The sequence below is a fragment of the Papio anubis genome, chromosome 1 (assembly GCF_008728515.1).
Source record: "Papio anubis isolate 15944 chromosome 1, Panubis1.0, whole genome shotgun sequence".
NCBI classification, from domain to species: Eukaryota; Metazoa; Chordata; class Mammalia; order Primates; family Cercopithecidae; genus Papio; species Papio anubis.
In genome coordinates this window covers 39,506,313-39,519,676 of record NC_044976.1, presented here as the reverse complement: position 1 = coordinate 39,519,676, position 13,364 = coordinate 39,506,313, and the positions used below count along the sequence as shown (strand labels likewise).

At 44.4% G+C, this 13,364-nt stretch overlaps 1 protein-coding gene and 1 long non-coding RNA gene across 21 annotated transcripts in view; one reads left to right on the top strand and one right to left on the bottom strand.

Moving 5' to 3' along the window:
* The window catches only part of LOC103884030, a 102,417-nt gene extending 94,923 nt beyond the window's left edge, over positions 1–7,494 (bottom strand). For 3 of the 4 annotated variants that reach the window (XR_004184464.1, XR_004184469.1, XR_001904151.2), the window contains exon 1: positions 7,143–7,494. This is a non-coding gene — a long non-coding RNA (uncharacterized LOC103884030). Of the gene's footprint in view, positions 1–6,588; positions 7,064–7,142 lie in introns of those variants that run through there. The other variant, XR_004184471.1, reaches the window with a different exon arrangement.
* A 123-nt stretch (positions 7,495–7,617) lies between these two features.
* SCMH1 (Scm polycomb group protein homolog 1) overlaps positions 7,618–13,364 on the top strand; it is a 225,002-nt gene continuing 219,255 nt past the window's right edge. For 8 of the 17 annotated variants that reach the window (XM_031667496.1, XM_031667476.1, XM_031667487.1 and 5 more), the window contains exon 1: positions 7,760–7,864. The gene's annotated coding sequence lies outside the window, so the exon portion shown is untranslated. Of the gene's footprint in view, positions 7,865–13,364 lie in introns of all 17 variants that reach the window. The other 9 variants (XR_004184447.1, XM_031667502.1, XM_031667480.1 and 6 more) reach the window with 2 other exon arrangements.

Here is a 13,364-nt window from a genome sequence, read left to right as displayed (position 1 = left end):
CCTTGTAAACAGACAAAGTAAACTTATGGTATCAATAAATACAGTATAGTACTGTAAATGTATTTTCTCTGTTATATGATTTTCTTTTTCTTTTCTTTTTTTTTTTTTTAAGATGGAGTCTCGCTCTGTTGCCCAGGCTGGAGTGCAGTGGTGCGATCTTGGCTCACCGCAAGCTCTGCCTTCCAGGTTCACGCCATTCTCCTGCCTCAGCTTCCCAAGTGCTGGGACTATAGGCGCCCACCACCACGCCCGGCTAATTTTTTGTATTTTTAGTAGAGATGGGGTTTTACCATGTTAGCCAGGACGGTCTCAATCTCCTGACCTCGTGATCCGCCCGCCTTGGCCTCCCAAAGTGCTGGGATTACAGGCGTGAGCCACCACGCCCGGCCTGTTATATGATTTTCTTAATAACATTTTCTTTCTATAGCTTATTTTATTGTAAGAGTGATAAGATTATGTTATGTAAGACTGATAGACTTTGTTATCAGTAAGGCTTCTGGTCAATAGTAGGCTATTAGTAGTTAAGTTTGGGGGGAGTAAAAAGTTATATGCAATTTTCGACTGTACAGGGGGTTGACGCCTCTAACCCCTACATTGTTCAAAGGCTAACTATATACAAAAGGCTGGGCTTATACTAAGAGTTCAGGTTACAGAGATAAGAAAAAGGAATGAACAATCAAAATCACAGGGGCTTGGGAAACAAACAAACCTGATTCAAAGCCAGACTAGTAATTTACTAGTTATATGATCTTGAGCAAGTTATTTAACTTCTCTGACCTAGTCTCATCAGTTAAAGAGGGGTAACAATACCTACACCATAAGGGTTGCAGTGTGGATTACATAAGACGATATACACACCTGGCACATTGCAGGTGCCCAATAAATGTTAGTGCTGTGCCCCTTATCAATTTGTAGACAATCAATAGTAACACAGGCAATAATTATCATACTCTATGATCAATGCTATAATGCTAAGGAAGCGTAGATGACAGAGGAACTTGTTTTATTGAGCAGAGAAGAAGAAAAGGGAAAACTTCAGAGGATGAGCAGGAGCTGGCCAGGAGGACCTTCTGAGGGAACAGTGTGGACCAACGCGTGGCTCTCCTGGCTCCAAGTCTTCCTTTTTGTCTACTTCCAGATGACGTGGCATCTAGGGCCTAAAGTGAGCCATCTCTTCCTTCTGTGACAGATGACTGACATTTTCATTTCTTTGCCATACTATAGAAAGTGTCTCCTCTCTCAACCAGAAATATGAACTAATCCAATTTGCAGATGAGTTAATGCTGAGACTTGAAATGCACTGAATTCCAAAGTTCCGATTCCAAGAAGAATGTCAAATGAGTATCACTCTCAATGCATGTGACACATTTAAAAAATATATTTTAGGTGGATTTGATGTTGTTAAATTGAGACATAAACTGTGAGTGATATAGTTGCTGTGGGAACCCTTGAAATCTCCTAACATTTTTACATCCACAATTTCATGATCTCAATAACTTAAGACTCCCAGAATCCCAAAATGTTAGTAATAGAAGACCCCTTAGAGGCCCAACCTTCACATCTTCCTGATGGAGAAATGTACGCCAAGACACAAAGAATGACCTGTCCAAAGCTATATAGCAAAATCTTTAATTTCTGACACTGGAATGTAGGCCTCTAAGTTGGAAACCCAGCTCTCTTTCTCCTGTAGTATAGTTACTCCTGAAGGACTGTTTAGGGTAGGGTCTTTTTAATTGTACACTTCAGTAACAGATGTTCATTTTGAGGAAGATTCACTTCTTTTGGGGCCAATTGGTGCTTTTAACAAAGTCAAACCTCAGATTCTTAACCATCTCCATCATATATATATAAGATATTTGATATACAATATATTAAGTATATATCATAATATATATCAAATATCTATCAAACCTCAGGTTCTTGACCATCTCCATAATACTATGACCTAAAGGTGACAGAATCATAGAGTAAGAATGAGGTTTTTTTGTTGTTGTTGTTTTTTTTTTTTTTTTTTTTTTGAGACGGAGTCTCGCTCTGTCGCTCAGGCTGGAGTGCAGTGGCACAATCTCAGCTCACTGCAAGCTCCGTCTCCTGGGTTCATGCCATTCTCCTGCCTCAGCCTCCCGAGTAGCTGGTACTACAGGTGCCCACCACAACACCCGGCTAATTTTTTGTATTTTTAGTAGAGATGGGGTTTCACCGTGTTAGCCAGGATGGTCTCGATCTCCTGACCTTGTGATCCGTTCGCCTTGGCCTCCCAAAGTGCTGGGATTGCAGGCATGAGCCACTGTGCCCAGCCAAGAATGAGATTTTAGAGGTTGATCTGGTTCAATTCATCTTCTACCAAAGAAATACCCTTCTTAAATGTATCCAGTGATGTATTCATTTCCCCAAGAGAATTATCCCACTGTTTGCCCATGAATGCTAGCTTCATCAAGTAGAACTCTGTTTCTCTGTCTACTCTATCCATTAAGAGAAAGGGAAGGAAGGGAATGGTGTTCACTTACTGAGCAACATTTGGGTACTAGACACATGTTAGGGTCTTGGATATATTATTTCACTTGATTCTTGAAACATCCCTCTAAAGTAGACGTTCAATTTACAAACTAAAAAAAAAATAGTTCAGAAAGTTTAAATAATGTGCCCAAATTTACCCATGGTCAGTGGAACAGTCAAGTTCATGGACTCTCTTTGGTATGCTGAGAGGTCTTGTCTTCCCTGCCTCCTGTCTCTCTTCAGTGTAGCTCTTTCAGCAGGCTGTGCTAGAGATTTCCTTTTAAAATAAAAATCTGCTTAAAGGCCTTTGATGGCTCTTCAATACCCACTCAAGGTAAATAGTTCAATACCCACTCAAGGTAAATAGTCCAAGCTCTTTAGCTTAATAATCAAAGCCCTTGACAATCTGGCTCCAATCAAATATTGCAGGCTCACTTCCGGCTTCTTTTCCAATGCATCCTAGGTTTTCCATGAGGATGCCTTTTTGTCTTTGTTCATGCTGTACTTGCTGCCTATGTGCCCTTCCCCTCCTTCTCTGACTAAAAAAAAATCCTAGTTTTCCTTTAAGGTCCACCCAAATGTCACCTTCTTGGTGAAGTCTTCCCCAGTGTCTCTGGGTTCAATGAATCCTCCTCTGCCTTCTCCATATTACAGAGGACATTGTAAAGTCCTCTGTAGTAGCCCCTTTTGCATTGTCATCGTCCTTCATAGACTAAGATCCTTAAAGATAAGGATTGTACTTTACATTTATTTGTATTCCCAGTTCCTGGCACATAATAGGAGTTCCCTAGATATATGTGGAATAGAATTGAGGCCTAATCCTTTTCCACATGTTAGCCCTTCAATTATTTGAAGACCCTTCTAAGGCCTTGCCCTGCCCCACTCTACTCCTATTAATAGTTATTTCTTCTGCAGGCTAAATGTTCCCAACTCCTTTCAGCTGCTCCTTATAAGGTCTGATTTCCAGATTCCTTATCTGGTCATTTGCTTCTGGGTGATAATTTGTCAACATCATCCCTCTTTTAAAATATAATGCCTAGGATAAACTTAATAGCCCAAAGTCTGGCCATAGCAGAACAAAGTGAGGGGATTCCAATCTGTGATTCCAATCTGTGACGTTTTCTTAGCCATTACTGTGTTCCAGGAAGCTCTGCCTACTCTATTTTCTTTCACTCTTCAATAATCTGGTGAGGTGGGTGTCATTTCTCCCATTTTACAGATGAGAACATAAGCCATCTGGTAAGGCACTTTGAGAATAAGTTAAAGTCACAATCCCAGAGCACAAAGGTAACTTGTGATCAACTGATACCTTTAGATCATTCTTACATCCACTGCTGTAAAGTTATTATTTTTTCCAGTTACCAGCCAGCTAGTGACAGGCTTAAGGGCAACTGAGGACAAAAAGAATCAGTACCTTTAGAAGGGTGTGAAACCAAAGCGCAGAGAAAAGGCAGGTTGGATTAATGACCAACTTCCTAACAATAACAGCCTTTATCTAGGAGCTCAAACAGAGACTGGAATGTCTTAACCACACAGCTTCCTGGAACTATTTTTACTTTGTATTTTACAAGATGAGCAACAGCAGAAGCGTCTTAGATAAACAACAATGTTTGGGCTCAGCACATGTCTGAATCTGAACAGCCAGTGGGGCCCTGTGGTCACAAGGCAGATAATAAGGAGACTGCCTCTTTGGTCTGTGGCTTGGGTCTGAAAGGGTCCTACTGTGCACATTCATTCTATAAATATAGACTGATCACCAACTGTGTTCCAGGCATGGTGCGAGGTGCTGTGGATGTAATGAAGAAGAAAGACAGAGTTTCAATCTGTGGAGCTTACAGTCAGGTGAAAGAAAAGCATAAATGAAAATGATATGCACAGATCCTAGTAAATGCAATGATGAATGAAGGTGCCAGGCTACAAGGAGAGCAAAAAGAGGGGCATTTAATTTATCCTGGGGTGAGGATGGAAGAGAAGGTATCAGAGGAAGTTCCTGGGGAAGGTAGTCTTAATTGATGTGTAGGACTTAACATGCTGAAGGCTCTTATGTATTTCAATGCATCCCCCCCACACTCCACAACACACATACTTTATTTAAGCATCAGAAACCATCTTTCCCATTTCCTTCACTATCTCTTCCACTGGGTCATCGACAACATGGTCACAAAAAACAAAACAAAAACTACTGTTTCCTCAACCGTCAGTGCCAGAATAATCACTCCTTTTTGCTGCACTGTAATGTAGAAAAGAGCAGACCTGGGGTTTCCTAGCATACCTCCTTTAAAAAAAAAATACATCTTGATTAACTTGCCTATTTCTTCCCTCTCCATTGCCTCTGTATTTCTTGGCTTCCCCACACCTGTGACCCAAAGGTCACAGGGTCTGTCACAGCCCAATTCCATTCTCCAGTTGCCTCTTGGTTTTTAACCCCCCTTTTTAAAATCTAAACATTAAACAACTAATAACACCCATGTGTAATTAGCTGTTTAACTGAACAGCACAGAACTGTTAATACGTTGTGCTGTGCCCTGGGATATTAAGTGGAATAAAAGCAAAGTACTATATTCGAGGAAACTACAGTCTAACTTGAAATACTACAATGGGATACATTTCACACAGAGATTTTTACTAAGTGACAGTGGAGAGGAGGGAGAAATGAGTTCTTCCTGAGAAGTGTCAGAGAAGTTCTGAGCTGGATCTAAAAAAGAAGCAGGAGGCCAGGTGTGGTGGCTCATGCCTGTAATCCCAGCACTTTGGGAGGCCAAGGAGGGTGGATCACAAGGTCAGCAGATTGAGACCATCCTGGCTAACATGGTGAAACCCCGTCTCTACTAAAAATACAAAAAATTAGCCGGGCATGGTGGCAGGCACCTGCAGTCCCAGCTACTCGGGAGGCTGAGGCAGGAGAATGGCGTGAACCCAGGAGGCGGAGCTTGCAGTGAGCCAAGATTGCGCCACTGCACTCCAGCCTGGAAGACAGAGCGAGACTCCATCTCAAGAAGAAAAAAAAAAGCAGCAGGAATCCAAAGGACAATACGCATACTATTTATTTATTTATTTTTAGCAGATGTGGGAATATCACCCTCATGCCAAGACTTATCTAAGGCTACAGGTGTGAATAAGGTTCCTGATCTCAAGAAGCTTTCAGCCTAGAAAAGAGGTTTAGAAATATACCCCAATAATGGCAACATATATTGTGCCATGGACAGAGTTACAGAACAAACTGCTAGGGGAGTTCATAGAGAAAATGTTTAAGAGAACATTTCTCACTGGATGTAGTAGGCAGAATTCTAAGGTAGCCTCCTAGATTAACCTTCATGTACACCTTCTGCATAGTCCCTGGGACAGTGGCTATGATGAATTTTACTCCTGTGATTAGGGTATGTGATGTGGCACAGGTGACCTTAAAGTAGGAAGATTAGCTAGGTGGGTCTGACCTAATTACAAGTCTTTTAAAAGCTCACCGTGTTCTCTGACTGGTTGAAGAAGGGAAATCAGAGATATTTAATGAATGAGAGGATTGACATGAGGTTCTCTGTTGATGAGATAAAAGGGACCATGTGGCAAGGACCTGAGAGTGGTCTCCAACAGAGATCTGGCAAAACAATGTAGCTGTAGGATCCTAGTCCTACAGGGACATGAATTGTGCCAACAGCCTGAAGGAGCCTGGGGCAGACCTTTCCCTCGCAGAGCCTCTAGACATCTTGATTTCAGCCTATGACACCACGAGCAGAAAACCCAGCCACACCATGCCAGTTTTCTGACCTACACAACTGTGAGTAAATCAATGGGTGTTGCTTTAAGCTGCAAAATTTGGGCTAATTTGTTATGCAGGAATAGAAAACTGGTATGAGCACTTACAACACTGTGCTCTCATTAGCTATTGACATACTAGTTTCCCCAACTATGGGCTCCTTAGATTTAGGCTCTAATTATCCTTGTAACCTCAGGGCTCTTCATGAGACAGGTACTCCCCAAAACGCCATGGAATAAAAGTTTAAATTAGACACAGGGATGCAGATCAGAACCTGGATAGCTTCTGACCATTTCCATTTCTCAAGAATGGGCAGACGGATACTGAGACCAACACCAGGATAAAAGGAGGCAGCCCCTCTTCAGTCCAATGCTCTAAGACCTATTCCAGAGGCAAGGCAAGTAACCCAGGCTCAGCTGTCCCGTCTGCTGCTCCAGCCTTGCTGAGGTGGACTTCCCTCCAAGGAGCATTGTTCATAGAAGTATCATTAACAAGACATTCCTGTGTGACCTGAAGATTGCCATGTTCTAAATGATGCCACACCCACTCCACATCCAGCTCAGCAGAGGTTTCGGGATTTATATTGCACTGTATTTTCAATAGCCAAAATAGAAGTCAAGACTTCGGTTTCCTAAGCTGCTAAAATGATGTGGTGGTTAAACCAATTGTGTGCCAGGCGCAGTGGTTCACGCCTGTAGTTCCAGCGCTTTGGGAGGCTGAGGCAGGAGGATCACCTGAGCCCAGTAATTTGAGGATATGGTGAGCTACGATGGCGCCACTGCACTCCGACCTGGGGGACAAAGCGAGGCTCCACCTCTAATAAAACAAAAATAGAATTGTGTAGCCAACATTTTTGGTGGGCCTGAAAGAATGAGCCTGTGCACTCAGTGCGTACCTGTTGAAGGGATGACCGCAGGGACGACTGAGGACGCTGACACTCACTAGGGCATCCAAGCGCTAACTGGACTCTCACCTACCCTCTCGGTGCAGTGCTATCCTGTTGGAGAAGAGGCCCCTGGGTGGCGGTGCGAAGTAACTCGCCCAAGGTCACCACACGGCCAGCCACTAGCCGGGCGGGGGTCGCCAGAGGTGAGGGCCACGTCAGTCGGTCTTGGGGGCCCGACCGGTGGCTCCTCCACCAGCCCCACGCGGCCTCGGAGTGGGCTACTGGCAGCCCCGGGATTCGAACCCAAGTCCTCGTCCTCGCCCTCGCGCCCTCTCAGGCCTCAGTTTACCCATCTACAAGACGCGTACCCGAGAGCTGGCCCGGGCGCCAGCGGGGCCCCCAGACCGGGGTCTGCAGGCCGGCGGGGTGGGGGGGGCCAGGTCCCTGCGCGCCCTCCCTCCTCCAGCGCGCCGCCCCGCCCCCCGCGCGAGCCCAACGGCCGAGGCGCGCGCCACCTCGCGGCGGGAGGCGCGGGGGAGGGGCCGGGGAGTCCCCGCCCCGCCCCCCGCCTCAGCAGCCGTCGCCAGCTCGGTGGAGCCCCCGGCCGCCCGCCCGCCGCTCTCCGGAGCCGCCCGCCCGCCCCCTTCCCGCGTCCCCGCTCCCTCCCTGCGTAGCGGAAACATGGCGGCGGGAAGGGAGTGAGCCGCCCCGCGCCCCCGCCGCGCCCTCAGGTAAGCGCCTCGCGGCCGCCTCCGCCCGCCTAAGAGCTTGCGCCCTGAGGGGCCGCCTGGGGCCAGAGGGCGGTGGCGGGACCTGCGCGGCCGCTGCGTCCGCCCCGCCGGGCCGGGTTAGCCTGTCCGTCTGTCTGGCCGGCCGGCCTGCCAGTCTGTGGTCCGCGCGGGGCCGGGCCCTCTCTCGGCCGTGTCAGCCGGGTCCCGAGCCCGGAGGCCGGTTCTGCATCTGCGGTCGGGCGGGCGGGGCCCACGGTCCGGTCGCGGCCCTGACGCGGCTGGGACGGCCCGGGGGCCCCGGCACGGGAAACCCAAGGCCGGGGGCCCTTTGGAGGGTCGGCGTCAGGGTGGTCAGTGTGGGTCGCCGTGTCCTGGCCGGCGGGTCCGGGTGGGCTGGGGCAGGCTGGCTGGGGGCCGAGGGCCGGGCGGCGGCGCGACCCCGTCTGCGCTGGTCAGTCGGACACCTCCGGCGCCAGAGGTGGGAATGCCTGTGCTTCTGGCCGGCCGGGTCGCGTTCGGAGCAGGCAGGGACAGAGGTCGGCGGGGCGGCGTGGCCCCCACCGGGAGCAGGGGCGCAGCAGCGTCCTGGGGGCTGGGCCCCGGCCGGCCGACTCAGGTGTGCCGCCTGCCCAGGTGCCCCGCCGGAAACGGGCAGGGAGAGCGGCCCCGCACCGAAGTAAGAGCCAGCGGCCCAGGGGGCCAGACACGTGGGCACAGCTGTGGGCCAGCCCCGAGAGCATCGAAAGGGGTTTCCAGCCGATGGGTGAACTCCGGAGTATCTCCTGACTGGAAGGGAATTTAAAAGTCATCTAGGGACTCTTTCTCCCATCCCCTGCCAAAGTATCTTTGAAAATCTCCAAATCCCCCCTGATAATTTGACGAGCCCGTTTGGAACCTCTTCCACTGTTCCGAAGCGAATGTCTTTAAAGGAAACCCATTCTGTTCCTGGACAGATGTGCTTATAAGTTGAAAGAAACAGCTGGCTCCCATCCCTTCCTAGTTCTTTTCCCTTATGGGCAGCTGTTAAGGTATCTGAAGATAGTAACCATGTCCCCTGAGTCTTCACTTCCACTTCCTTCAGTTGTTTCTCATCTGCTGTGGTTCTCTTAAACTGTCCTCTGGATGAGCTTTAGTTTCCCCCATATCACCTTAAAGGAGAGTTTCTTAAAAGTGAGCATGGAGGCAAAACCTAGTAAGTTTCTCTACGAAACAGCCCCAAGGATTGACCTGCTTAAATCAAAAGTACTCTAGATTCCCTTCCTCATTTCTGTACTGTATTTTGAACTTAAAAAAAAAAAAAAAGAAAACATTTAGTAGTGTTTGTTCAAACAAACTAAAAGACATCTTATTTTGTGGAAATTTGGGGATTTCCTTCCTTTTAAAAAATGTCTATAAACACTTTATCGAATGTGCTAATTAATGTACATCAAAATGTTTTATTAAAGTGTAATGTGCCATGCAAATAGAAGAGCTCTTTTTTTTTTTTTTTTATTTAAACTCTGAGAAGGATTGAGACCCAGTTTAGTGCCAAACTGCAATTTTAATATTTGGTTGCAGAAGGAAATGCTTTATTACATTGAACTCTTTGCTCTATTTCTAACTGCCAGCAGAAGGCCCAAAGTTACTATGAAAAAGAACACTTTTTGTTGCTTACTTACCAACCTCCTAAACTCTTGCCTAAGCAACTCTGCAGGTTAGTAATGTTTTAAGCCCAGTAGAGATGAGATGGCCTTGTAGATAAAATGCCAAGCTCTTACATCTGGGATCCTGTTTAAGTACTAAGCAAAGTTTCACTGTTTTTACAACTTATACAAGAACATACCAGCAGTCAAAATTGGTTATTTTTGTTCTTATGCCTTCATTTTTTAGATTGGTCAGTAGTTTTGAACTTTGTAGCACATATGTCAAGTTTTGATTTTTGTGCAAATGCTGTTCCCTTTTATGTAAGTTGGGTAAACATTTGCATAACACTATTCTCAGTGAAACTGTACAGATCCAGAGGAAAGGCCCTGATTCCTTCCTTGCAAAGGACTTGGAGTGAAAGGTAGAGGATACTTCACTGTGAGAAAGAATTGATGTGAATATCTCACTGAAAATTAAAAGACTTAGGCCTGGATGCAGGGGTTCGTGCCTGTAATTCCAGCACTTTGGAAAGGTGAGGCAGGTAACTGAGGCCAGGAGTTCTGGACCAGCCTGGGCAACATAGCAAGACCCTGTCTCTACAAAAAATAAAAATGAAAATATAGCTAGGCATGATGGTGCATGCCTGTAGTCTCAGCTACTCAGGAGGCTGAGGCAGGAGGACCGCTTGAGTCAAGGAGTTTGAGGCTTCAGTGAGCTATGATCACACCGTAGCAAGTGACCAAATGAGACCCCCATCTTTTAAAAAAGAAAATTTAAACTTGGTATGTTCTAATCTTCACTGTACACTTATGTACCTACTATGGGTCAAGCACTATGCTATGTACTGTGCTTAGCACAAAGATTTCCAATCTCGTGGAGCTGGTAAATGGATTATCTCAGAATAAAAGATGAGAACTACACATAGGTGAGATATGGGAGTAAAGGTTGCGAGTAAAGGTTACCCAAAGGTGAGTGCACTTAGACTAGCCTAGGAGTTAAAGGAAGGCTTTGGTAAGAGATGATATCTGACCCAAATCTTAAATGATAGGTAGGAGTAAGCTAGGCAAACATGAGCAGAAAGTGTCCTTCAAACAGAGAAAACAGCTTGAGCAAAGGCATCAATGTGAGAAAAGGAATAGCTTGCATAGAGAACCACAAACAGTTTGGGACTGCTAGGAATATAATAGTAGAGATATAAGTGGTAAGTTATAAGGCTGGAAATACGGGCAGAGGCCATGTCATGGTGGACCTTGTATGCATAAGTATCCTGAAATCAATTCAGTAGGTACTGTGTTTTTTTTTTTTTTAAATTTTTATTTAATTACAGAAAAGTGTCTATCAGACATGGTTGAAGTAACATTTTAAAAATGTGGTCGTAGGGATGAAGAGAAAGAAATGAATCTGAGAAAATGTATAAGGTTTTAATGATTGATTGTATGTGCAGGTGAGAGGGTGATGAGTCCCGTGTGATGCTCAGGTTTTTGCCTTGGATGATTAATGATATGTTGGTAATTTTAACTGAGACAGGAAACAATTAATGATGAGTTCATTTCTGGACTTGAAGATTTTGCAATTTCTTGAGTTAGATCAACGAGCAAATATAGTGGAAGTAAGCTGAGAAAAAAAAAGGTGTGGTCAGAAAGTGGAATATCGGAGTTGTCTGATATGGGATTGTTCTAGGTGACAGCGAGGTCTCTGTTTATGGGTAGCTAAAATACAGCAGAGGTGAAGGTCAGTAAAGCTGAGTATGACAAGGAATTGCGAGGCTAGTGTATTGAATGAGTCATCTGTGTGGCGAGTGAAGTGATTGAGGATGATGGGATGTGGGGAAGAGAGAAAGATGTGACCCAGGTGCAGTAAAGATAGGGGATTAATCAGGAGAGTGGTAGATGACAGATGAGGAGGTGGGGTAGAGAGTGATATAGCCAGATGGTGCAAACCTCGAAGGAGAAGGGGTTTTTAAACACAGAGTGAGAAGGTAATAGTTTTTTTTTTTTTTACTTTTCCTTCCTGGAAGCAGAGTTCTGATCTCTTTATCTTTATTTAGTACTCATATTAATCATTCTGTTTGCTCCGAAGAATCTGTTCTTAGTCTTGGAAAGTGGGAGGGCACATACCTCATATTGAATCCTTTCTGCTAATACTTAATGACAAAGGGCAGTGGAGGTTTTTTCCTCTGATGATCATTAGTGGGTGGGTAGGGATCAATCAGATAAAGCAGTGAGGAGATATACCCATGGTTTTCTAGACAGAATATAGTGGAAAGAGCCTAGGCTTTGGAGTTAGAAACACCAAAATTCAGATCTAGACTCTGTCATTTATGAACTGTATGACTGTAAACAAATTATTTAGCCTCTGTGAGCTCAGTGTCCTTATCTGTGAAAAAATTGTACTTCATAGGATATCACAAATATTACATGAAAAAATATATACATACATACCATACACATAAAATCACAAGAAAAGCAATTAGTGATTCATAGATACAAAGTAAATGTTAGTTCCTTTCTTCCTTCCTTTAAGGGGCTTATGCTCTGCTAGCTGAAATAAACCTTTTACATGCTTACCAAAATTATAAAATAGAACATAGTGAGTACTCTAAGGGAGGTAGTAGCAAAGTGATAAAGCAATTCAGAGGAGGGAGCTGTCATTTCTAAACATTTGGAAACAAGGTTGGGCTTCATTTTCAAAATGAATTTTACTTGGGCCATGAACCAATTTCAATAGAGTAAATAATTTAGGTAGAGATATAAAATAGGGAAAGCATAGGGTATGGTATCGTTGTTAAAAATTAACAGCTACCACAGGTTTGAGTATTGTATTTGTATAAGTTAATAGTAGGAAATATGGCTAGAGAGATAGGCTGGGGCCTTGGTATTAAAGATCCGAAACTGTGATGCAGTTTGGAGTTGATTCCGGATACATTAGGGAGCCACACATTGGATGTCCTCTTTCCCTACCTCAGTTTACTATCTGTAAAATATTTAGGCATCAATTCAGGAACTTCAAATTTTTGTTTGCAATAAGCCAAATAAGAAATCCCACACTTGAAAATAAGTTCCTGTGTAGACCAATTTTAGGTTAAAAAAATTTAAGATTTGTTTTGTAGTTGTAGGTTAATCTTTGCAATAATCTTATTTGATTGATAGGCTTAGTGAGGTTAAGAAACATACAAGATCTCACTGGTAGAAAGTGACCAAAGAAGCTCTAATTTCAAATTCTGTCTTTTTCATTCCACCATACTGATTAAGATTTGAAAGGAAACCTGAGTTCCTCAGGGTCACTAAAAATTAACTGCAGAACCCCGGCAGATCACTTTTACTTTGTCGTTTATAAAATGAAGGAAGATGTAGCTGTAAGGTTTAACTAAGATAAAGTGCAAAGTACTTTACATAATGTTGGTCACATATCAGGCCCTCAAATATTGGGTCTTTCTCTCCCCATCTGTGAATGAGGGAATTTAACCACAGCATTGCAAGGCCTTAGTGTTAACTCTCTAGCCACCAGTAAACTGCTAGAACTAGTTACATTTGGCCCTCTGTATCCATGGGTTCTGCATCTGTGTATTCAACCAACTATGGATTGAAAATATGGAAAAAAAGGAATGGTTGCATCTGTACTGAACATGTACAGACTTTTTTCTTGTCATTATTCCCTAAACAATAGTATAACAACTATTTACATAGCACTTGTATTGTGTTAGGTTTTATAAATAATCTAGAGATGTTAAAATGTATAGGAGGATGTGTGTAGATCATATGCAAATATGATTTTATGTAGGGACCTGATCATCCCTGGAAATTGGTATCCAAAGGACTGGGGGGCCCTGAAACCTTTTGATAACCTTATAGCCAGATAAACCCAGCAAGACTTATCA